The sequence below is a fragment of the Macaca nemestrina genome, chromosome 18 (assembly GCF_043159975.1).
Source record: "Macaca nemestrina isolate mMacNem1 chromosome 18, mMacNem.hap1, whole genome shotgun sequence".
Classification (NCBI taxonomy): domain Eukaryota; kingdom Metazoa; phylum Chordata; class Mammalia; order Primates; family Cercopithecidae; genus Macaca; species Macaca nemestrina.
In genome coordinates, this window is record NC_092142.1 from 24,802,112 (window position 1) to 24,828,130 (window position 26,019).

The 26,019-nt window shown below is 43.4% G+C and overlaps 1 protein-coding gene and 1 long non-coding RNA gene across 5 annotated transcripts in view; one reads left to right on the top strand and one right to left on the bottom strand.

Moving 5' to 3' along the window:
• Window positions 1–26,019, top strand: part of LOC105485047 (heparan sulfate-glucosamine 3-sulfotransferase 4) — a 441,286-nt gene that overhangs the window by 333,132 nt on the left and 82,135 nt on the right. The window lies entirely within an intron of this gene.
• LOC112423393 (uncharacterized) overlaps window positions 1–26,019 on the bottom strand; it is a 102,625-nt gene that overhangs the window by 70,591 nt on the left and 6,015 nt on the right. For 3 of the 4 annotated variants that reach the window (XR_011616356.1, XR_011616357.1, XR_011616358.1), the window contains exons 3-4: window positions 9,491–9,557; window positions 6,889–7,011 (exon numbers count right to left, since the gene is read on the bottom strand). This is a non-coding gene — a long non-coding RNA (uncharacterized lncRNA). The remainder of the gene's footprint in view (window positions 1–6,888; window positions 7,012–9,490; window positions 9,558–26,019) is intronic. The other variant, XR_011616359.1, reaches the window with a different exon arrangement.

Genomic DNA, 26,019 nt, shown 5'->3' on the forward strand with positions numbered 1-26,019 from the left:
AAAAGAAAAAAAACCCAACCATATTCACTTCAATGTACATACCATTTGCTATTTCTTTTTTTTTTTCCTTACCTCACTGGATTTCTTAAGCATTTTTTCATGTTTTTAAAGCATCGTAATGATTTTCTTTGTTAATGGCTGCAAATTATGTCATCTTGATGCATCATTTGTACCACTTACTTTCCCATAAAACTATTTTTATCTTTAGGGTATATTTATGGTGACTATATATACATAAATATATATTTTATATATATATATATTTCTGCCTCAAACATTGGCACAACTGCTCTGATAAGAAGAAGGTTATTCAAATAGATAGAAGAATAGAGTTAAAGCAATTTTTTACTATCTTAATTTTTTTTTTTAAAGACAGGGTCTCACTTTGTCACCCAGGCTGGAGTGTAATGGTGCGATCATAGTTCACTGCAATCTCAAATTCCTGAGCTCAAATGATCCTCCCATCTCTACCTCCCAAGTAGCAAGGACTACAGGCACACACCACCAGGCCTGGCCAATTATTTTATTTTATTTTTTTGTAGAGATGGGGCCTTGTTATGTTGGCCAGGCTGGTCTCAAACTCCCGGCCTCAAGTTATCCTCCTGCCTCGGCCTCCTAATGTGCTGGGATTATAGACATAAGCCATCACACCTGGCCAAAAATCTAATGTGCAAAAAGGAGCTCTCCTACCCAGTCTTTATCTCTGATTTTCTGGTTGATATAGCAGAGTGGAGTAGAATGCACATAAGGTTTGCTGCAAGACAGAGATGAGTTTGCACCCTGGCTTGTCACTTATAAGTTGTGTGACCTCATGAATTATTGAGATTGAGTCTCAGCGTTGTCATCAGAAAATGCTTTCTCTGTGAGGTCATTCTGGGTATTAAAGACAACGTCAGTGGGTGCAGTGGCTCACACCTGTAATCCCAGCACTTTGGGAGGCTGAGGCAGGTGTATCACTTGAGATCAGGAGTTTGAGACCAGCCTGGCCAACATGTTGAAACCCTGTCTCTACCAAAAATACAAAAATTAGCTGGTGTGGTGGCACACGGCTGTAATCCCAGCTACTTGGTAGGCTGAGGCAGGAGAATCTCTTGAACCCAGGAGGTGGAGGTTGCAGTGAGCAGAGATCACGCCACTGCACTCCAGCCTGGGCAACAGAGAGAGACTTCATCTCAAAAAAAAAAAAAAAAAAAAAAAGGCAATGTCTGTAAAGCACTTAGCTCAGTGCATGGTATCCAGGACATGTCAGTAAGTGAGATCTCTGCTTATTATAATAGTTCATTGGTTATGCTGCCTCGTGGCCCAGTTTGATAATCCATCTTCCCTTTAGACCTATGGCATAAGAGTCCATGTAGGAAGAGCACCCTACGGCCACTTCGTTTACTTTTAAAACAAGTCTTAGGACTGGGCACAGTAGCTCACACTTGTAATACCATCACTTTGGGAGGCTGAGGCAGGCGGATCACCTGAGGTCAGGAGTTCGAGACCAGCCTGGCCAACATGGTGAAACCCTGTCTCTACTAAAAATACAAAAATTAGCAGGGTGTGGTGGCACACGCCTGTAATCCCAGCTACTCGGGAGGCTGAGGCAGGAGAATCACTTGAACCCAGGAAGCGGAGGCTGCAGTGAGTTGAGATCGTGCCACTGCACTCCAGCCCAGGTAGCAAGAGCAAGACTACATCTCAAAAAAAAAAAAAAAAGTCTCAATTTACATAGTGCTTTATGGTTTATAGAACATTTTCAATGATCTTTAGTTAACCTTTGTGTAATTCCAGCCTTAGTCAAGTTGACAGAGCGTAAGAGCACAGGCTGTGGGTCAAGTCCAGCACCCCCATACTTGGTGAGTAAATCAAAAGCTGGATTATCTAAGTGACCTGCTAACAGTTGCATGGCCAGCAAGGCACTTGTTTGTGGAATATGACTTATCTTTATTCTGTGGATCCCATTTCATTCATAGTAGTTACTAATGGATAAAGTTCCAACTTTTGTTGTTTTTTTTTAAACTAAATTTCATCCAATCCCCTTAGACCATGTGGGTACATGTTGCTTCTATACAGATTTGCAGAGAATAAAAAATTACATTCCTAAGATACCTGTAATGTATGAGAAGCCGTGCTACTTTTTAATAAAAGGACAAATTTTCCAAGAGGAAAGGACTGTAACATCACCTGATGTTAAGATAGGGCCTAGTTAGGTTGGTGCAAAAGTAATTGCGGTTTTTGCCTTTAAACATAATGGCAAAACTCACAACTACTTTTGCCCCAATCTAATAGGTTTTGTTGATTGCCAAGTCTCCTTGGGCTTTCCATCACCTACTACCACTTCATTCTTACCCTGGGTCTCACATCTGGAATCCAACATGCTCCTCAGAACATTCGTGCTGTTCTTTTGAAGGGATATTTTATGGGATTATTCAGATCTACTGGCCACAAAACCCAGCAATCCCAGAAACTCCAGCCACTTTGTTTGAATCAGAGTTTAGGTCTCAGAAGAACTGGAACGCTGCCACTCAATGGAGTTTTTGATTGACTGGTGATGTGCCACCGGTTCTTTATTAGAGGGTAAAGAGGGGTGATGAAGTCAACTATTTGGCAAATGCTGAAGGCTAGGACGGGCTCCTACGGCCTCTGCAACATCGATTGATGTCACATCATGGGAGCACAGGCAATAACAGGGAATTCAGTTTACCAAGGAACCTCTGGAAGGCTTGAAAACAACATCCTTTTTTTTTTTTTCTTTGTTTTTGTTTTAGTTTTGAGATGGAGTCTCATTCTGTCACCAGGCTGGAGTGCAGTGGTGTAATCTCAGCTCACTGCAACCTCCGCCTCCCAGGGGACTACAGGCATGTGCCACCACACCCAGCTAATTTTTGTGTTTTTAGTAGAGATGAGGTTTCACCATGTTGGCCAGGATGTTCTCAATCTCTTGACCTCATGATCCGCCCGTCTCAGCCTCCCAAAGTGCTGGGATTACAGGTGGGAGCCACCGTGCCCGGTCGGAAACAACATCCTTTTTGAGAAACCTCCCTAGTTTCTCCTTTAGGTTATAACCAGGACCAATCCTTGGATTTCAAAAGCCAGTATACTAGGGCTTAGTCAGAAGGGATGCATTTGGTCACAACAGAAAGCTCTGGTGCATCAGTTTACACCATAAGAACAGTTTGTTGTTGCACCTAGGAGGAAGTTTGGAAGGTAGAGTGGCTCCAAGGTTGGGTAATTCAGTAGCTCAATGACGTCACCAATGACCTGGTTATTCCTATCTTTCTCCTTTGCTATTATCATATGTCAGTTTTCCATGCAGGCTAGCTTTGCCCCATAGTCATGAAATAGATACAGCAATATTAGGCATCACCTCCAGAATCTCCAGAAGAACAAGAATATGGAAAAACAAGATACGACATCACTTTCTGGTACCCCTTTGTATGAGAAAGGAAACCATTCCCAGAAGCTCCCCAGCTGATTTCTGCTCATGTCATTTCTCCAGAATTTGGTTACATGTCCAGCCCTGCATGAATCACTGGCAAGAGAAATGGGGTTGCCCTAATTGTTTTGGGTCAATCAGATGTATGCTGTAAGTCTGATATGAGAAATGGCACTGGTGCTCAAGCTATCAAAGAAGAAGGAGCCACCAGGACCTTCCACTGTGTAAGGCAAAGTGGAAGGGAGATGTCCTCATGGGACATTTAAATGACAAATGCTAAACCTTTTGCGTGTACATGAATCCATGGGCTAAGCATTTGGAAAATCCCATGGGACTCATGATATTCCTCTGAGGCAACGAATCTTTATTCATAAGGCAGCACTTTCCCTGTTTCTTCAAAGTACCCCTGCTTATAAACATCTACTGCCTAAGTCCCAACTGCAGACCTTTGGACTATGAAGAAATATATATTTTACTTCTTAAAATAAAACAAAGTAAAATCTGCTTCACTTTTCAAAAACAAAGGTAAAACTCTGAACTGGGGATTACTTTGCACTGTAGCCATGCCATCAGGAAACTACAGACAGTTCCATTCATAAGAAATTTCTGTGGTTCTCATTGGCCAGTAACCGTCAGGAAACTACAGACAGTTCCATTCATAAGAAATTTCTGTGGTTCTCATTGGCCAGTAGTTGAAACATGACCCAGGGAACTACTTACATTCCATCTTAAAAGCCCAGGGCGACCGCTTCCTCTTCTAAGAAGCCTTGAATGAATGAGTGAATGAGACAGCAGAAGAATTAGGTGAGAACAGCTTCCTAGGACCACTGCCAGTTATACAACTACTAACTGTTAACATTCATGAAGCACATTATGAATATGCTAGGACCATAATAATCATAGCAACTATACACAGTAGGCATTCTCTTATTAATCCTGATGTAACAGAAGAAGAAACTGAGGCTTAGGAGAGGTTTAATACTTGTTCGAGTTCACACATCTCGTGATACAAGGGGGTGGGCCTAAACTCAGTAATGGCTGACTCCGTGGTCTTAACCCTTTGCAAAACTAAGGATCTGGCTGGATTGCAGTCCATCTCCCAGGAAAGAAACAATCTGGAAAACAAAGAGTCTTCTTAAATCAGAGTAAAGATTAAAAAGAATAAGAGAGGACTGGGAGCAGGACTCATGCCTATAATCCCAGCACTTTGGGAGGCCGAGGTGGATCACCTGAGGTCAGGAGTTCGAGACCAGCCTGACCAACATGGTGAAACCCTGTCTCTACTAAAAATACAAAAATTAGTTGGGTGTAGTGGTGGGTGCCTGTAATCTCAGCTACTTGGGAGACTGAGGCAGGAGAATTGCTTGAACCTGGGAAGCAGAGGTTGCAGTGAGTCAAAATGGCACCAGTGCACGCTAGCCTGGGTGACAGAGTGAGACACCGTCTCAAAAAAAAAAACAAAAACAAAAACAAAACAATAAGAGAGTAAGCAAAGATGAGGTAGGGACTGTATTTTTAAACCACTTTAAAAATTGTGAAAATTAAAGATGATCATAAAGATAATAATTTATTATCTTGTGTGGGTATGACTAGTTATCAAGAAGAGAGACTTTTTAAAACAAAACTATTTATTTTGTAGAGATGGTTTATCATTGTGTTGCTCGGGTTGGTCTTCAACTCCTGGTCTGAAGCGATCCTCCTGCCTCCCAAAGTGTTGGAATTACAAGCACAAGCCACTGTGCCCAGCCTGAGAGAGGCTTTTGATCAGCTTGCTGAGTGCAGTGCGATGGGCTAGTTTCTCTGCCAGCCAGAGATGAGGCTGACGTGGCAGCAACAATGCAGTTTATAAAAAGCCAAAACTATCCCACATCTCCATGTGTGCTGCTTCTCTAGGTGTTGGGGAAGATATTCATGATATTGGACAGTTGTTGACATATATATTGATTCCATCTCCGGACAGAAGCCTAGCTAGTCCAGGCCACTTTCTGTATTCCAGTTGTGAAACCATCCAAGTTTTGGATTAAACACAGAGCCCTGACCTACAGACAGGAGGCAGAGTGGTAAGGTGTGTAAAAATATGGATTTTTTTGTCTATGACCATACCACCCTGAACGTACCCGATCTCGTCTGATCTTGGAAGCTAAGCAGGGTCGGGCCTGGTTAATACTTGGATGGGAGGTTTTGGCATCAGAAAATTTTAGGTTTCAGTCCTGGGACTCCACACGCATCAACTATTACTTGTTGTTTTATTTTTATTCCTATCCTGACACAGTCATTCACGAATTCTGAGAATTTGGTCAGGTCATTCTTTACCACCGAGTTTTTGTCACGGGAACTTGGGTTTGATAATACTGTTTCCAGAATGATCATGAGAAAAAAATGAACTAAGAGTTATGATGCTGTGGTAGCTCCGGGAGACCTGGGGGCAGGACCGGTTTCATGGTCACATGGCCTGAACAGCCACAGGGGCCTGCACTTGGAAGGGTCCCATCCCGTGCTTGGTTTAATGGTCCACTGTTGCCATCTTAAAATTCTTAAACATTTTTGAACAAGGGTCCCCACACTTTATTTTGCAAGAGGTAGTTTTTTTTTTTTTTTCTTTTTTTTTTTTTGAGACAAAGTCTCACTCTGTCACCCAGCAGGCTGGAGTGCAATGGCATAATCTCGGCTCACTACAACCTCCAATTCCTGGGTTCAGGTGATTCTCCTGTCTCAGCCTCCTGAGTAGCTGGGGTTACAGGCACGTGCCACCATGCCCAGCTAATTTTTGAATTTTTAGTAGAGATGGGGTTTCACTATGTTGGCCAGGCTGGTCTCAAACTCCTGACCTTGTGATCCACATGCCTTGGCCTCCCAAAGTGCTGGGATTACAGGCATGAGCCACTGCGCCTGGCAATTATGTAGTTCTTTCTCCCTGGGAGAGCCGCTGGATTTACTGAAGCATCAGTTCCAGGAGAAGGATGCTGGCCTGAAGGAGCTGGCCCATGAGGGGCTGTTTCCTGGTTGTTCACCACCATTTCCACATGCAGTGTCAAAAGAAGTGAGTTATCCACTGGTTTGATTTTTGAGAAACCAGGATATGTCCTTTCTTAACCTCACACCTCTGCACACACTGACCTGTTTGAAAAAACACCCGTCCCCTGAGCACCTGTCAATACCAAATTCCTAGTCCCCCCATCGTTCGCTCTTTGAGAGCAAGACCTGTCCAACTTGTGAGTGTGCGACATGGCAGCATGGGCCTAGGGACGTCTGTAGGTCCAGGCTTCCTCCTTTCATGTGAGGTAGATTTTTGTCTCATCTTCGTGTGATCACTGGGTATGGTGGTGAAGAATAGACCAGCCTGCCTAGGTTCACATCCTAGCTCTGCCCATCTCTAGCTCCATGATTTTGCGAGAGTTACATAAATACTCAATCCCTTAGCGTCTTCACCTGTACAAAAGGAAATAGCTGGGTATGGTGGTACATACCTGTAGTCTCAGCAACTCTGGAGGCGAAGGTAGGAAGATCACTTAAGCTCAGAAGTTAGAGGCTTCAGTGAGCTATGATTGTGCCATTGCACTCTAGCCCAGGCACCAGGTGAGATACCGTCTCTAAAAAAGAGAAAAAAATAATGCTAAAATTGTTTATATTCCTAGATTAATGATGAGCTGCAAATAAATCAGTGCAAAGCACCTGGAGCCATGGCTGGTGCATAGCAGGTAGTCATATTTGTAATTATTAGAAATATTATGCTTTTTATCCTTCTATAACCCAATTAAGTAAGACCTGTAGAGCCCATCAGAACCAGTTTTGTACTTCTCCTGGGAACTTGCTGGCTGTACTCACCGAGGCACCATACACCTACTCACCTAGGTTGAGTCTCACTCCCTTCAACCATAAGAATTCTAGGAGTGAGATCTGGCATCTGCCGGAAATGGTATCAGTTCATAGAACAAATATGGCCTTGAGTCTTAGAAACCCGAGCTTGAATTTCATCTCTTCTACATACCAGCTATGTCAGACTCCAAGTTATGAAAACTCTTTAAGTCTTATTTTTCCCCTTTAAAAAGAAGATAATAGTGCCTGTTTAAAGAGATCCTTCCTCCACCAAAAAACATGAGCTCCATAAAAGCAGGGGGTTTTGTCTGCTGTATTCATTGCCGCATTCCTCAGACATTGCCTAGCACGTAGGACATGCAAAAGAAATATTTGTGAAGGATAGAATTGTTGAGAGAATGAAAGTATTGGATTTATGTAAAGTACCTAGTGTGGAGATGGGCATCGACAGAGCAGACACTGGGTAAAACCATGGCTATGGATGTTACTGAGGTGGCTGTGGGTCCAGCCAAGGCTCCATTCAGAGCGGGACTGCCTGCCTTGGGCATGTTGCTGGGTTGAGAAGTGATTTTATATAGCAAGGGTGAGCAGAGGAGCTGAAGCTGAAATCCAGGCACATGGCCCTGCCACTCTCCACCCCAGGAAGAACCAGAGAAAGAGATGGATACAGATCATTCAGTAGCTCCCAGAAATGTGGCACCAGGAAGGATCCCAGCTTACACTCCTGTGGGCCGGGACGAGGCTCCCGGCTGTGACTCATTTCTATTGGAATAAGCTTAAAATCCTTGTGTGACTTAGCTTGTTCTAGGAGGACATTTGTATTCCAGCCAGGGAGGGGGCTGGGAAAAGCTGGCACACACTGAAACACACTCCAATCCAAAGGCAAGCTTGATTATCATTGCACTTATTTTGACTAGGCAAGTGTTAGATCCTAATCAAGCAGAGAGGCGCAAATTGGTCCCAAATTAAAAAACCAAAAGGGAAGAAGGATCATTTAGAAAGCATGTCAATAGGAGCCTTGGCCTGATATACCAGCCGCAGGGCCCAGCAGAAAGAGGGAGTCGTGGTTTTAAGACTGATTCAGATTCAGGCCGAAAGTATTCTTATAGTAAATTAGGAAAACGTGGCCCTCGCTCAGGCATTCTCTTTACATCCATGGGAAGGTGTATATGAGGTGGGACCCACTCATTAAGATCTGAGCGTCAGACTGCGAAGGTAAGTGGAAAGAATACAGGTGTCTGGGTGCAGTGGCTCACACCTCTAATCCCAGCATTTGGGGAGGCCATGGTAGAAGGACTGCTTGAGCTCAGGAGTTTGAGACCAGCCTGGGCAACATAGTACGATTCCCGTTTCTAACAAAATATATATTAGCAGGCAGGGCATGGTGGGTCTAGCAGGCTGGGCATGGTGGATCACGCCTGTAATCTCAGCATTTTGAGAGGCCAAGGCAGGCGGATCACCTGAGGTCAGGAGTTCAAGACCAGCCTGGCCAACATGGTGAAACCCTGTCTCTACTAAAAATACAAACATTAGCTCGGCCTGGTGGTGGGCACCTGTAATCCCAGCCACTCGGGAGGCTGAGGCAGGAGAATTGCTTGAACCCGGGAGGCGGAGATTGCAGTGAGCCGAGATCACTCCACTGTACTCCAGCATGGGTGACAGAGTGAGACTCTGTCTCAAAAAAAAAAAAGGAAAACAAAACAAAATATATATTAGCCAGGTGTGATGGTGCACTTGTAATTCCAGCTGCTTGTGAGACTGAGGTGGGAAGCTTGCTTGAGCACAGAAGTTTGGGGCTGCAGTTATCCATGATCATGCCCCTGTGCTCCAGACTGGGCAACAGAGTGAGACCATAAGAAAGAAAGAAAAAGAGAGAGAGAGAAGAAAGGAAAGAAGGAGGGATGGAAGGAAGGAAGGAAGGGAGGGAGGGAGGGAGGGAGGGAGGCTGTAGAATTGAGCAGGCTTGGATTTCACTTCATGCTGCATTGCTTGCAAGCTGGGTGATCCTATCCTCTCAGAGCCTCAAGTCCCTCATCTCCAAAGATAGTATGAAGGCTGGGGCGTAGTCAGGATTATGTGAACAAAGAAAGGAAATGTGGTTGGTAAGAGAACACTTTGCATATAGTATTGCTTAACCAATATTCTCCCAGTCCACGCCTCCACAATCTGCAATTGAAGTTCCACGATCAGATTTCAGGCCCTGGGTGACCCCAGGAAAGTCCATGTGGACTGCAATAAATGAGAGAGTCTCACCTCTGATTGCTTTTTCTCCAGGATCTTCCTGGAGTCTCTGCTCTCAGGCTCTGACATCCACAGGTTCCTGGGAGGAGGAGAGAGCAAGAGAGCAACTAGATGAAGGCAGGGTAATGGGCATCACAATTATCAGGGCAAGAGTATAGTGGGTTCTCACCATATATGGTGGGCATCACTGCAGATGCCCAGTGACCGAGGCAGCATTTAAGGGAGCTGTCGGTGTGGATGCCTGAATGGCCTCTTCGGCATCTACCACCGAAGCCTGACCACAGCGCCTTACATTCACCATCATCTACAGTCAGTCATTCAATACACAGTGACTGAAGCCCACTTTGTGCTAGGCCTGTGCTGGCCTGAGAAGGTGCAAGTCATGGATCCCGCTCTTATGCTATGTGCCATACAGAGCAAGTCGGCTTTCCTTTCTCTTTCCAGACCCCTTGAGAATACCCCAAATTACCCTTTTCCCTATTTCACATGGCTTCCAGGTTGCTCTCTGTCCTGGACCCTTGTCCAAAAGACATATTCTAGTTCATCCATTTCTTTGTTAATGTGTAATCCCTAAAACTGGAGGTGCTCCATGAAGTGGCAGGGGTGGGGTGGTCTCACCAGCATGGCGTGAAGGTTTTAGATTACAGATGTTTGTTGTCTCCATAAGGAGAACTGATTAAGAAAAAAAAAAAAAAAACACTGATGTGAGTTCAAGACCAGCCTGGGCAAAACAGCAAGACTACATAACTACAAAATAATAATAATAATAATAATAATAATAATAATAATAATAATAATTAGCTGGGTGTGGTGGTGTGCACCTGTAGTCCCAGCTACTTGGGAAGGTGAGGTGGGAGGATCACTTGAGCCCAGGAGGCAGATGCTGCAGTGAGTCATGATCGCCCCACTGCACTCCAGCGTGGGCAACAGAGTGAGATCCCATCTGAAAAGAGAAAAAAGAAACAAAAAACTGATTTTAACCTCATCATCTGCCCATATCTCTTTGACCATCTCTATGAAAGACATTGATATAACTGTACTGTGAACAATTTTAATGAACTCAAATCACAATCCCCAGAAATTAGCAGTGGTACAATTTGGTTTAGGTAGGAACAAGCCATGAGTGGGTTACATTCTCAGAAGGAAGAAAACCAGTGTTGTAAATGTGAAGTGGAAAGAGACAGTTGTCAAAGGAAATGTAGACGTGGCAATTATTGGCTTGGTCTCTACCTCTTTCTTCTTTCCTCACTGATACTTTGAGAGTGTTTGACTTCAGAGTTATCATCTATACATGGACTGGTAAACTAACTTCTCCAGCCCAGACACATCCTCAGTGTTCCATATTTTTACACCCAACTACCTCTAAATAATTCCTCTTAGATGTTTCAAAATATCCCAAACTGAAGCTGTTCTCTTCACAAATCCCTTGGCTAAAGCTGGTTCTCTTTCAGAGGTACCTCTATCGGTGAAATCAACAATATCCCTTCTTTTGCACAAAACACAAACTTAGGAATCATTTGTGATGCTTCTTTCTCCCTCAGTCTCCCATATATAATTAACCACTCACCTATTGATTGTAATTTTAAAAGTCACTTGAGTCTGTCTACTTCTCTTCTATCTCCTGCCAATACCCTAGTTTAAAATCCCATTTCTTTCATCGGAACTCTCAAGGGTATCCCAATTGGTCTTCTCGCATGCAATCTCTCCCTCACACTGCAGCCAGAGGGATGCTTTCCTAACGCGCAACTGATCACATTATCCTGCCATTGACTCTCTGTTCCTAGGTACATACTTAAATCTCTTGGTGGTATCTCCTTGTTCCTATGATAAAGATGACACCTTGGAGCTGACAGTCAAGTCAACTCCCCATGACTAATTATGGGAACTGTGAGTACAGGAAGAGTCCTTTCTCCAAGCCAAATACAGGGCTGTTATCCGCATAAGAAGTGTGGATACTGGGTAGGTAAAGACAGCAGGTGTTCGCTGAAAGTCTGTCTCTCCAAGGGAAGCAGCCTCTAAGTGGAAAACCTTGCGAGAAATAAACAGTTGTTCAAGGATCCATACAGGTGGACTGAGATATTGATTTTAGCAAGAGACTAGAAGGCCAGGTAAAGTTAGAGTTATAGAAAAGCTACAACTGAGTGGAATCAGGACATGTGTACCAAATTTATATCAGCCCCGTTGAGATAACACTGGCTGGTGAGGCCAAGGCACTCAATATACACACTGCAGCTGAGCATGTCTATTCATGGATTTGGGGAAGCTAGGGCTGACAGGAGTTTGGCATGACTTGGTCATAATGAATTTCTGTTGGTTTCTCCCTGCTCAAAAACCATCTGTTTATAATGCCTTCTAGAACTGAACTAGGGTTAGATGTGACCCTGCCCACTCTGTATTTCCTGGGATCCAGCCTTGATGGTTAGTCTTGCCTGAAATTGAGCTCATTTGTCTGTATCAGATCTCCTGGTGTTTTTCTCACCCACCTGCCCTGGATTTTTGTTTTTTCTTTCTTGAAGTTCAACTTTACCTTATCATAGATGCCTCCATTTAAGCCACTGATTGAAGTTCCGAGAGAGAAAGGAAAATTAGGTGTACTTTTTTCCTATGCATTCCATCTTTCTTGTCTCTCCAGATATATTAATCAAGCCAGGTCACTCCCCTGTTTAAAAGCTTCCAGTTTTCTGCAGACTAAAGTTCAGGTGCTCAAAAGTGGCATACAAAATGCTTTGTAACATAATCTGTGTGTTGTAGGGTTTCTTGGCTGCAGACACAGAAACTATCTAGAACAAAAGGAAAGCCTTAAAAAGAAAGCATTGGGAAGAGCTCATAGAATGTAAGGAGAAACTGAACAAAGAGGTCCTGAGAAAGAATGGAACTGGATAACTGGATGGAAATCCAGGAAATAGGAATGAAGAGACAATGTCTTTAAGACCTGGTGACCAACATGAACCAGCTCCAAGACTTTTCCTTCAATCCCTCCATGACTTAAATTAATAGAAACCCTCCCGTTGTGTGACTTCTTGGTGTGGGTACCAATCAAGGTATCTCACTTCCCTTGGGTAAAAGGCAATGTTCTAAGCTCGGCCCACTTGAGTAGGAAGAACAGTGACATTCTTAAGCCCATGCACAGAGCATTCTTGTCTCGCGCCATATACCTCAAGAGGTCTCCACTCTAGTCCTTCAGCTGCCACGTGCCTTTCCACGAGATAAGGAGGCCACAGGCCAAGGGTACATACCTTCCAGGATCTGAACCCTTCCTCTGGACCTTCATGTTGCTTGCATAGACTCCAGACTTCTCTACTCAAGTTGCCTCTTTCTTGGACCTCTTCTCCTAAGGAGAGGCTGTGTGCTAATGTTTAAGGAATATAAAGCCTATTTATTGTCCACTGATCTTCACTGTGAGTGTTGTGTTGTACTCACACACGTGGAAAAAACCACTCAGAGTAAGAGACAGAACTGGGAGTAGGAAGAGAAGTGGGGGCAGACAGAGGGTTGGGATTTAAGAACCATAAGTTAGGAGCCAGGTCTTCCCATGCTGCCAATTTTGGCAAATAAATCTGAGAAATAGACGATTCTAAATTTAAACTTGACCTTCCAGGCCATTATGAACATAGGAGGAGAGTATATGTTTCACTGAGCAGTTTGTTGGATTGCTTTATAATTTTCAGATACCTAGGTATGTGGTATATCGCCTTTCATTGGCGCCATTACCCTGGCCCCTGCAAACGTGCTAGATGGATCTATCAAAGGGAATTAGGGTGCTGCTACTTGAAGAAGGGGCACAAGAGTGGTCCACATGATACTGACATGCTGTTTTCTCAGATCTGGTGGCCTGCCTCCCACATGTTCAATTGCCCCAGTGCTTCCAGTCTTGCCTCTAGGGTCTTTTCTCAGCAGAGTAGCCAGAGGGATCTTTCTAAGCATATAACAGATCAGGCCACTTCCCTGGTCAAAAGCCTCCAATGACTCTCCCTATCTCTCAGAAGAGTCAAAGTCCTTCGTGTATTTCCCAAAGCCTTACATGATATGGATGTGTCCCAGCCCCACTCACTCTCTAACCCCTCTCCTGCTACTCTCCTCTGGCTTCCTCTGCTCCATCCACATGGTCCTCCTCACTGTCCCTCAGCTAAGTGAAGCACAGCCTCTGGATCTGCCATCCCAGTGCCTGGAATGCTCTTCCCCAATTGTCCCTGTGGTGAGTTCTCAGCTCCTTCAGCTCTCCACTCATGATGCGTTCTATGACTCAACTAAAGAAGGAGAACCCTATTCCCAAGCAGCATATTCTTTCCACCTTCCCTGCATTATTGTCCCCAATAACACTTGTCATCACACTGTGCATTTTACTTGCTGATTTGTATACTGTCTATCTAGACAGACTAGAATAAAATCACAAGGGCACCTGAGCCTATAGCCGTCACATCTGTACTGCAAGCGCATAGAAGGGTCCTGAACTCAGAGTAGGCATTTCCCAAATGTTGAGTGAATGAATGCCTGCATGCCCACGCCCTTGAGCCTCTGCTCATGGTCCCTCTCTACCTAGGATGACAGCATCCACTTCTCCAATGGTTCTTCCTTCAAGGTCTAGCTCAGCATTGCCTGATCTTGGTGACATCAGAGATAAGGCAACACCTTTTACCTTATCTCCATTTGACATCGCTTTTTATCCATCTCACCACAGCAGAATTCTGCACCTTCTTTTGGGTACTGCCGTCATACTTTACATACACTTCTATAACAATGCGCACCCTATTAAATTACTGTCCTGTTTCTTTTCTTTTAAAAAATGTATATAAGAAGTACATGAATACATTCATATTATTAAGCATAGGTAAAGTGAAGATGTCCATTACACTCTAAATCTATCTTTTCCTGCCAGAAGTGATCTTGCCTGGGAATTTATTTACATATATAGAAATAAAAATGCAAAGTTTTATTTTGAGTGTGTGTATGTGTGCTTTTTTATCTATGTGTTGTTACATTTTCTATTAGGATTTGCAACTTCTCCATGAAATACTTAGGACAGCTGTCCATTTTATTTTATTTTTATTTGTTGTGGGTGCATAGTAGGTGTATATATTTATGGTGTGCACGAGATGTTTTGATACCAGCATGCAATGTGTAATAACCACATCATGCAGAGTGGGGTATCCATTCCCTCAATCATTTATTTATCCTTTGTGTTACTAACAATCCAATTATACTACTTTAGTTATTTTGAAACATACAACTATGTCGTTATTGACTAGAGTCACCCTGTCATTCTATAAAATAGTAGGTCTTATTCATTCTTTCCATCTTTTTGTACTCATTAACCATCTCCAGCTCCCCACACCCTTCCACTACCCTTCCCATCCCCTGGTAACCATGCTTCTATTCTCTATGTCCATGAGTTCAATTCAACTCATGGACATTTTATACCTATATATATTCTCCATTTCAAAAAACTTCAGCATTGAATTACATAGAATTGCATGGCGATTTAGTTAGCCATTCTCCATCTTATGGATATTTAGATGGTTTTTATCATTGCAACAACGTCTCAGTGAATGTTCTTATACTGGTCTCTTAGTGCAGATATATTTCTGTAGACTAGATACCTAAATGGGAAATAGAGGATCTGAAGAGTACAGATTTTAATCTACCAATTTGCCCTGTAAAAAGCCTGCAGAAACAACACTTCCATGAAAGCAGAATGTTTCCAGTGTTTTTACAGTCTGCATATTTACTGGGAGAAAATGTCTCATTGAAGTTTTAGTTTTTATTTCTCTGATTATTACTGAAGTTGAACATGTTTGTGTCTATTTACCGGAAATTAGATTCTCTCCCTCTTTGACTTGTCTGTCCATATTTGGAGGCTCATTTTTCTTTCCTATTGCTGTCAGTATCTTTCTTTTTCTTTTTCGAGACGGAGTTTTACTCTTGTCTCTTGTTGCCCAGGCTGGAGTGCAGTGGCGTGATCTCTGCTCACTGCAACCTCTGCTTCCTGTGTTCAAGCGATTCTCCTGCCTCAGCCTCCTGAGTAGCTGGGATTACAGGTGCATGCCAACACGCCCAGCCAATTTTTTGTATTTTTAGTAGAGATGGGGTTTCATCACATTGGCCAGGCTGGTCTCGAACCCTTGACCTCAGGTGATCCACCCGCCTCTGCCTCCCAAAGTGCAAGGATTACAGGCGTGAGCCACCGCGTTTGGCCTGCTGTCAGTATCTTTCTGTGTCTCTGTTTGTCTTACTTGACTGTGAACACTCGTGGGGTGTTCATCACATTTACCTCAGGTTCCCACTTCCAGGACACACAGCTGGTGCTTAATCAATGTTTGTTCAGTTGCGTTATGGAAGTCATAACATAGTTGTCACTGTCATCTTCATCATCGTCACCATTTATTTATACTTACTGTATGCTAAGCACTGCCTTAAGAGGTATACATACACTGTCCCTAATTTTCATATTACCTCACCCAACATGGTCACTATTGGTGTCTCTGTTTTAAAGATAAGCAGCTGAGATGCAAACTACCTAGGCTGCCCAAGTACACTGAGCACACTCAGCTCAGGGGAGGTGAGCTTATGAAGCTAGTGCTTCTCCTTCACAGCTGTGGTCTTCATCCTGGCTACATGCTGGAAGCACCGAAACAGGCTAGGCAGGGTGATTCATGCCTATAATCCCACTATTTTGGGAGGCCGAGGTGGGAGGATCACTTGAGACAGGGGTTTTAGAGCAGTCTGGGCAACATAGTGAGACCTCGTCTCTATAAAAGCATTTTTAAAAAATCAGCCAAGTGTGGTGGTGCATGCCTGTGGTTCCAGCTGCTCCGGAGGCTGAGCTGGGAGGATCGATTGAGCCCAGGAGTCAAGGCTGCAGTGAGCTACGATCATGCCCTGCACTCCAGCTTGGGCAACAGACTGAGGCTATGTCTTTAAAAATAATAATACTAATAAATAATAAATTTTCAAAATAGAATTACATAAACATCATTTTAAAAGATTCCTTTATTCCAGCCCTACTCTAGGCCAGTCGATTCAGAATCTCAGGGAATGGGTGTGCAGAAGTAACATTAAAAAACAAACCAACGAAAGAAAACCCCCAAAGCCTATAGGTGATTCTGATGCACTGAAACAATGGGAGCCATTGGTCTACATCAGAAGTAAGGAAACTTCTTCTGTGAAAGGCCAGATAGTAAATATTTTAGATTTTGCAGGCCATGAAGTCTCTGTGGCAACTATTCAACTTGGCTGTCGAGACATAGAAAAAAATAAATGAGCGTGGTTGTGTTTCAATAAAACCTTATTCACAAAAACAAATGACGGCCACATTGGGCCCATGGACTGCAATATTGGACTCTGAGCCAATAGCACCCAAGAGTTTCTATCATAATACTTTAACAAGTCTGCAATTTAAGACTGTCCCAGTCAAAGCATGATCTCTGATCACATTAAGCATCATGGTCGTTCTCCATGGACAATGGCTTACGAATCCTTGCCCAATCTTGAGAGAGTCTGCTTCAGTGGGTCTGGGCCTGGGAGTCTGCATTATAATGCAGGTCATTATGATGTAGGTAGCAGACCTTATGGACCACACTGGAAGAATCACTGATCTACTGAAGCATAATTGTTCCTGGCAAGCAGCAAAAGCTTGGCTGAAGAAGCAGAACTGGCTGTTATTCAAAAATCCTTTAAGATCACAGATAGACATTCTGTGTCCCCCGCCTGCCTTATGTTCCAGCATCCTGCCTCCAGGGTTCTGAAACCTTTCACACCCCAGCATCAAACCCTCCCAGACTGAATGTTGACAGAGAAGAAAGAAAGCTATCCCTCCACTTTAACTCTGAAATTAGTCAAAGATCAAAGTCCTTGTCTATTTCAAAACATTGGAAAAGAGAGTGACTGTTTAACCACCTACATAATAAAACTGATGCTGGCATTTCTCTCTCTCTCTCTGTGTGTGTGTGTGTGTGTGTGTGTGTGTGTGTGTGTGTGTGTGTGTATTTCAGTAGCTGGCATTTCTCTCTCTCTGTGTGTGTGTGTGTGTGTGTGTGTGTGTGTGTGTGTGTGTGTATTTCAGTAGCTGGCATTTCTCTCTCTCTCTGTGTGTGTGTGTGTGTGTGTGTGTGTGTGTGTGTGTGTGTGTGTGTATTTCAGTAGTTGTAAAATGGAGCGTCCATTCTCCTGTCATCAGCTTTAAAGCTATGTGGCGGTTGAATGCAATCATTTCTGTTTCCCGACCTCTTTAACATCCATTATTTCTCTGTTGTCCGCATCTTATAGTCACAATCCTTTTAGTTGTTGATGACTTGGCGATTACCCGGGCTACCGCTTTAGGATTACATCCAAATGCATCTGAACAGTTGAATTTACTTACTGCTTTCCTCCTAAAAGCTTTTTAACATGATCCAACTGGGATGGTTACATCAGGAGAATCATTATTTGCAGCTCTCTTTTTTGGGAGATGGAAATAAATTTCCCAAAAGATGAAAGCAAACTGTTCAGTGTAGATCTGCAGTGACTTTTTCTTCTCTTTCCTTTTTACATTCCGTTTTCACAGTTTTCCTCAGGAATGACTCTTCTCCTGGGAAATAGGAATGTTTTCAATTGCACAATTGAGTCAAATCAATATTTAGAGTGGTTTGAACTTTCAGCCTTTTGCTGGATTTTGGCAGTATCATTTTACACTTAAATCCCTTTTCCCAGGTAACCTATAATATTAATATTAAACATTATTCACAGCTTTCTAACACCCCCCCAATTTCACTCAGCTATCAGCAAAACAAATAGTACCCAAGAGTTAAAAAGTTGCTATTCTTCTTCTAAAGCACAAGCACTTTTATGTTAAAATGGTATTGCTGTATGTTCTCAATATCTGTATACCTACCTACCTGTGCATGTAGTAGCTTTCAACATTATAATTAGACATGGAAACCGCACTGTGCAAGCATAATGCACCCACAGAGATTTGTAAAGCAGCTGTGACAAGTGCACGCTATAGCAAAGCAACTTTACAATAGTTAGGACAAATTCTACAATCTATTCATGGAGGGTTTCAAATAAAAATTGTGTAGAAGAATCTGAATCCTTTCATGCAGGAGGATTGCACAGATGATGAAATCTGTCATATCTCTCTGGTAGAGTTGTTTGAAGAAACATGTTGAATACTGGAAGGCTAATAGCATGGGGAAGCCACTCTTGTTGAGTTGAAATCCCAGCCTAGCTGCTGTGTGATCTGGGGCAAGTTGCTTTACCTCTCTGAGGCTCAGTGACTCTGTTACATTATAGGAATAATAGGAAGACATTCACATCATGACGTTCTAGTGGGGATTAAGTGAGGTCCCAGATGTCAGGCATCAAACACAGCTTCCTCATGTGAGAATTGTAACCACAGTGTAATGATGAGAAGGAGAAGAGATAAGCAATCATTACCAGGGAGCCTCTCTGCAACTTGCGCAGCAATTACAATCTTCCCTTATGAACTGGCTCGGTTAATAGCATCTACGTTCACTCAGCTATGCTAGTAAAAAATTGAGAAGCTATACTTTAAACCCCCCCTTCTTGCACCCCCACCTTCCATGATTAATTAGTCCCCAAATTGTGCCATTAATCCTCCCAAATAACTTTCAAATTCTGCCTCCCCTTCTTCATCCTCCCTGCCACTACCTCAGCCCAGGCCCTTACTAGCACTTATCTGGATGAATGCAAAAACCTCTTAACCAGTTTCACTATCTTCAGCTAGGATCCTCCATGAATCATTACTAGCCATATTTTGCAGAATAAAAAATTGAGGCACAGAGAAGTTTGACAAATAGCCACAAATCACACAGCTGGTAAGTGGTGTCGCTGGAATCCCAACCCAGGCAGTCTGGTCTCAGAATTTTCTGCTCGATTTTGGAATAGTGGGTTCACTGCGTTGTGTGGATAAAGACACCCAGCGGTGGCTTTAGGCCTCATGTTTGTACCTCTGGTGAGTCTGATTTCTCCATTGACAAATCTTTCATCAGAGCTGTTACTTGATTCTGCAAGAGCTTCAAGGAGTAGCCAAGGGACCACTGCGCAGGAAGAGAGAAGGGGAGGAAAAGGGGGAAGCCGTGGAGCTTTCAGCCTCACACCCCCATTCTCTGGAGAGGGGAGAGGGGCTGGTAGTGGAAATAATAATTGATATTTCCTATGTGATGAAGGCTTTACAAATATCCCCGAACTATGAATGTTGGCATAGCTTCTGGGTTGGTGAACACATCTGAGTGCCAGGATCATGCACCCCAACTACATGGAGATGGAAGCTCCTGCACTTGGGTCCTTTCCAGACCTTGTCCCATGCATCTTTTCATCTGGCTCTTCCTCCCTTTCCTTTATTATGTCTCTTATGAATAACATGGTACATGTAAGTTAAAAAAAATAGGAGGGATCTAGATTAGGGATGGGCAAGCTAGGGATACACATCCATTTCAACATTCCAGGAGTCTAGTCCACTGGATGCGGCCAGGCAGGGGGCATTTCCGGGTTAGGATGATGCTTGGATTCTGGTAGGAAGCAGGCTGCTTACTCAGGCAGATGTGATGTTGTAGGACCACATTGTCAGTCATCCATGTCCCATTAAAGGATACCATCTGATGGAAGCTGGGACCCAGAGCTTTATCATGTCCTGTGGTCTCCGGCACCAGAGTGGCAGGGAAGGTAAACTGAGACACTTAAGACCCAGGAAAGGATTGACTGCTGACTAGTCTACAAATCTCAACGCTCTCCTGGGAGACTGACAGTCGTCTGTGCAACCATGATTCTGCAAAAGACACTAAGAGCCCATGCGACTGTGTAATTTGTATATCAACCTGCTCTAAAGGCTGTGGGTGTAGCACTAAGAACACATCTAGAGAGCCTGACATATTACGATCCTGGCATTTGCTTGCTCAGGGTCTACCGTGGCATTTCTCAGCTGTGTCTGAGAGATGTCAGTAGCTGTTACAAGAGAGGAAAAAGAAAGGCAGGGGGTAGCATCATGGGGAAAAGTATGAGAAAAAAATTGACCTCTACCCTTTCTGAATTTAAAAAGGCAGCATGATATCACTGTCTTTTGAATTCATAATGCATCTTAGCATTAACGTTCTGGAGTAAAGAATTCTTCTTTAGTTTAATTTATTCTTGCCTGTACTTATTTGACAAAAGAACTGCTTTTACCCAGAAGAGCCAGAACATATTGAAAACATTATCCCTTGGGAGTTGGTTTGGGAAATACTAATTTAGTTGAATGTAGCACTAGAACTCACAGTACGTAAGAAGGCGGAAAATGAGCAGGCTCACCAGTGTAGACTGTCCACACTGGTGGATTTTACCTGATTCCCAGGATTCTCCACATTAGATTCTGAGCTCTGCTAATGTAGGCACCATGTCTATCTTGTTCACTACTCGCTTTTCCTAAGCCTTTGATGGTTGATTTTTTTGGTATGTCCGACACCTTCTTTAAGAACAACTATTCTTCGGCCGGGCACGGTGGCTCAAGCCTGTAATCCCAGCACTTTGGGAGGCCGAGACGGGCGGATCACAAAGTCAGGAGATCGAGACCATCCTGGCTAACATGGTGAAACCCCATCTCTACTAAAAAAATACAAAAAACTAGACGGGCGAGGTGGCGGGCGCCTGTGGTCCCAGCTACTCAGGAGGCTGAGGCAGGAGAATGGCGTAAACCCGGGAGGCGGAGCTTGCAGTGAGCTGCGACCCGGCCACTGCACTCCAGCCTGGGCGACAGAGCGAGACTCCGTCTCAAAAAAAGAAAGAACAACTGCTCTTCACGAATTTTCCATCTCTCTTAACATTTTCATCTTCTTTGCTGTTTTCCTGTACTTTTATAACATCCCAAGTTTTCTCTCACATGGGTTATATTTTCATGCGTTGAAGCTGACCTTTTCCTTGACATTTAATGCATATTTTAACTCTCTTTATTTTATTTGTTTTCTACACAATCTAGCTTACCACAAACAACTATTTATTCATTTCAGTCTTTTTTTTAATCATTTCAGCTTTATGTTATATTACATCAAAATTACATTTTTGAAACTTTATGGAGACCATAAAACATTCACTTTCAAAAAATTCCCCTTGTTGTCTATAGTATCTTCTCCATAGGCATATTCTACCTGTGTCTTACAATTTCTGTAGCCTTCTTTCTTGCTGCACAAGTTTTGGCTGTGCTTATATTTCCTCATGTAAGGACAGGAATTATTATTAATTATTATTTTGTGAGACAGAGTCTCACTCTGTTGCCCAGGCTGGAGTGCAGCGGCATGATCTCCGCTCACTGCAACCTCCGCCTCACAGGTTCAAGCGATTCTCCTGCCTCAGCCTCCTGAGTAGCTGGGATTACAGGCGCTCACCACCACACCCAACTAATTTTTGTATTTTTAGTAGAGACAGGGTTTCACCATGTTGGCCAGGCTGGTCTCGAACTCCTGACCTCAGGTGGTCCACCTGTCTCGGCCTCCCAAAGTGCTAGGATTCCAGGCATGAGCCACGGTACCCGGCCCAGGAAAAAGTTTTACTCAGTTCTGCTGTTTGTCTATGTTAGTGTTTGTAGATTCATCTTTATTTCCCTTCTTTATTTACTTGTGGACCCTTCACTTCACTTCTGATTGCTGTTAGAACCTGTCTCTTATATCAGTGAGATTTACCACTCTGAACCAGATTTTTGGCATCTTGGAAGATGTTTAGCCAGTGTGGCTCTTTAAGACTCAGGAGGAATTTCCTATCTCAGCTTCATGTTGAGAAATATATATGTGTGTGTGTGTGTGTGTATGTGTGTAAACATTACGCAATACTTACTGGGGTGCTAGGCACTATTCCAAAGCCTTTTACATTCATTTAATCTGCACAGTAACCCTCTGAGATTAGTACTCTTAGTATTCCCATTTGACAGATGAAGAAATGAGTCACTCTAATTCATCCAACATCGTACAACTAGTAAGTGTCTAAGTCAAAATTTAAGTGTAAGCAAACTGGTGCTGAAGTCTGTGCTGTTAACTAGTACAATATGTTTCCTCTTCATTCCTTTCTTGCAAAAAAAAAAAAAAAAAGAGTAAAAAGCTGTAGCTGCCTTGATTTACCTGTTTCTGTGGTTTCCTGCTTGAGAGAATGCATGTGATTGCTATGTTCCACCACTGGGCATTGTAGTCCTGCATAAGCGTAGGAAGTGCTCATTGGGTAATTAGGGCAATGGAGGGCTAAGTTGCCATGAGCACCTCCTCACAGAGTTCTTGCATGATGGAGAAGCCTTCCTGCCTCTGGCTGACACAGGGTTCTCGTCTCTAAGCCCCTGTAGGTCAGAAGTTGTAGCAGAAGTGCCTGGCCTTATTTTTCTGCATCAGGGATTCTTCCTTTCTTTGGTTAGTGAAAATTCCTCGAGGGCCCAGAAGATTTCGATCAGTACTATTTTGTTCCCAAGACTGCAGCAACCTTTCATTTATTGGTGTGTGTATATGTTCATGAATATTCCAGTGGGAAGTTGGTGGAAAGGGAAGGTAGTCATTTGGCAGTTGGTGTCTTGCCCAGGAAGTCTCCCTTATCTAGTTTAATCCTTAAAACAGCCTTGAAGGATGCTGTTATTAACCCTGCTTTCCAGGTGAGAAGATGAGAGAGCCCAGAGTGCTTAAGAAGTCACCCAGGTCACACAGCCGGCAAATGAAAGAGACAGAATGCAAGCCGGGATCTCGTCTCCAAAGCCCTGTTTTCTCAGCTATTACTCATTTCCTTCAGTTTCCAGTCAGTTCATTTTAATTCCTTGTACTTAATTCAATCTTATCAAAGATTCATTTGCTGAACTCCTATTATATGAGTAAGATCTGGACCTTGGACTCAAGAAGTTCATGATGAGAAGCCAAAGGTAGAAGGCGGTGATAATGGACCATGAGTGGCGGAACAGACTGCAGGATTTGGGCAAAAGTGGAAATTCTACTTTTGTGCATGGTTTGAAAACGTCTGGTGATGAGGGCACTCAGAGCATTGCTTGAGGAGAGGCATGACTCCTGCTCCAACCAGGTGTGAGGCAACCACCTGAGCAGTGGCAGCGCCACAGAGCCTGGAAGTCCAAGATCAAGGTGTCGGCAGGGCTGGCATTTCCTGAGAACTTTCTCTAGGCTGTCACATCACTGCTTTATCCTTGTGTCTTTCCATCCTCTTCCCTTTGGGTGTCTGTGTCTTCATTTCCTCTTCTGTAAGGACACTGTTCAGATTGAATTCCGGCATAGCCTAATGACCTCATTTGAACTTAATTACCACTTTAAAGGCCGTGTCTCCAAATACAATCACAACAAATGAATGTAGGAACAAACTTCAACACATGAATGTTAGGGAGGAAGCAATTCAGTCTGTAATAGTCTAGAACCAATGGCAGGCCCAGGTGGCAACATGAAAAAGGATAGATTGTCGACCATATAGCACAACTCTTGGAATGTTACTTAAAGGAGTTGGGACGTAATTCTTCCTCTAGGCCACCATTTACCTGCATGGAACATGCAACACTGAATATGTGTGTGGTTGTGTGTGTGACACAGTTTTAAGTGGTACTAGGACACAGCATTCGACAACATTGAATCCCAGCTTGGTGCAGTGGTTCATGCCTGGAATCCTAGCAATTTGGGAGGCCCAGGTGAGAGGATCCTAGGCCTTGAGAGGATCCCGGGAGTTTGAGACCAGCCTGGGCAACAGAGTGAGACCCCCATCTCTATTAAAAATTAAAAAAAAAAAATTAGCCAGGTGTGGTGGTGCATACCCGTAGTTTCAGCTAGTTGGGAAGCTGAGGTGGGAGGATCGCTTGAGCCCAACAGTTCAAGGCTATAGTGAGCTATGTTCACACCACCACACTCCAGCCTGGGTGATGGAGTGAGACCCTGTCTAAAAAATAAAAAATTTAAAAAAAACATTGAATCTCGCAGCAAGAAAGTCATTCTCTTTCCATTTTTCTTGCAATTCTTTAAGGAGAATGTGTTAGTTGATCATACTACGTCTCTTATAACTCTCTGCCTTTTGTTAATGTCCCCTATTGAGAAAAAACAGAGATAAGAAGCCTTGAGAAATAATGATTATCTAGCTAAAATTGGAGACTACTGTTTTGTTTTCATCTTATTGAATTTTTATGATTGCCTTTTATCTATGGCAAATGATTCTGGGCTTCTGCTTGTGATATTGACATAATAATTATTATCTTATTATTTCCTTATTTTCTAAAGGTAGTCATGTGTTTAAAAAGTGAGTTAAAGAAAATATTGAAAAAAAAAATACAGTAAGTCCTATAAGTAATGACACATATTAGGAAGGTGGGATGGAAAGCTAGAAGGCTGGGAAGTGCTGCTGTGGGTGAAGGCAAGGTGAGTGGGGAGAAAAGTGGTGGACCTGCTGGGAAGTCATCAGGAGAATGATGTAGCTGTGAGTACATGTGCCCGTGCGCATGTGTACTGGTTGCCGGGGGGCGGGGGGGAATGCGTGCCTGTGTGTGTGTGTGTGTGTGTGTGTGTGTGTGTGTGTGTGTGTCCTTGAGTGGAAAAACACAGTTTGTCCTCTGCTTTCACATCACAACGATCAACCCACAAGAGGTCTGTGACCCTATATGTGGGTTGTCCCCCACACACCAAGCAAGCAATCAGTTGTGCAGTGGACACCAACTGCACGGCCACCAATTCCATTCTGACACCCTCGACCTAGAGATAGCGTCAGATTCCACAGCTTGAGGCTGAGCTCAAGCCCCAGGTCATTTTACCTGTGCCTCTAACTGGTTGCCTATAAATTGGGATTCTCACAATCCCCTCCTTTAAGTCTGATTATTTGCAGGAGCAGCTCACAGAACTCAGGGGAATACTTAGGTTTACTGGTTTGTTATAAAGGATGTTACAAAGGATACAGATGAAGAGGTGCTCAGGGCAAAGCATGTGGGAAGGAGTGAGGAGCTTCCGTGCCCTCCCTGGGTGCACCATCCTCCAAGAGCTTCCACGTGTCCAGCTGTTCATGGGCCCCTGAACCCTGCCCTTTGGGTTTTTAAGGAGGCTGTATTATGTAGGCATAATTGGCCCTTGGTGATCAACTTAATCTTCTGCCGTCTCCCAGCTGAAGATTGGGAAGCGGGGCTGAAAGTTCAACCCTCCAATCCTGCCTTGGTCTTTCCAGTAACCAGCCCCATCCTGAAGCTACTTAGGGGCTGTCAGCCACCAGTCCTCTCATTAATATACATAAAGACATTACTTTGGAGATCCTAAGAATTTTAGGAGTCGTATGGCAGGGAAGAGGTAGAAGACTATATATATATATGTGTGTGTGTATATATATATATGTGTGTATATATATGTGTATATATATTTTTTACCATGTCACAGTCCTCATACCCTGAAATCATCCCATAAGCTGAGATGAATTAGTAGGATTAGATAGGCCTTTGTTTTCACTTTATAAGCAGGATTGAAAATGTCCACACACTCTTAGGTGTGAATTACAAAATGGCATGAATTATTATTTCTCCAGAAGCAAACAGTGAATGATAAATAGTTACTGAGCACATTTCATATGCCAGGCACTGTGGAAAG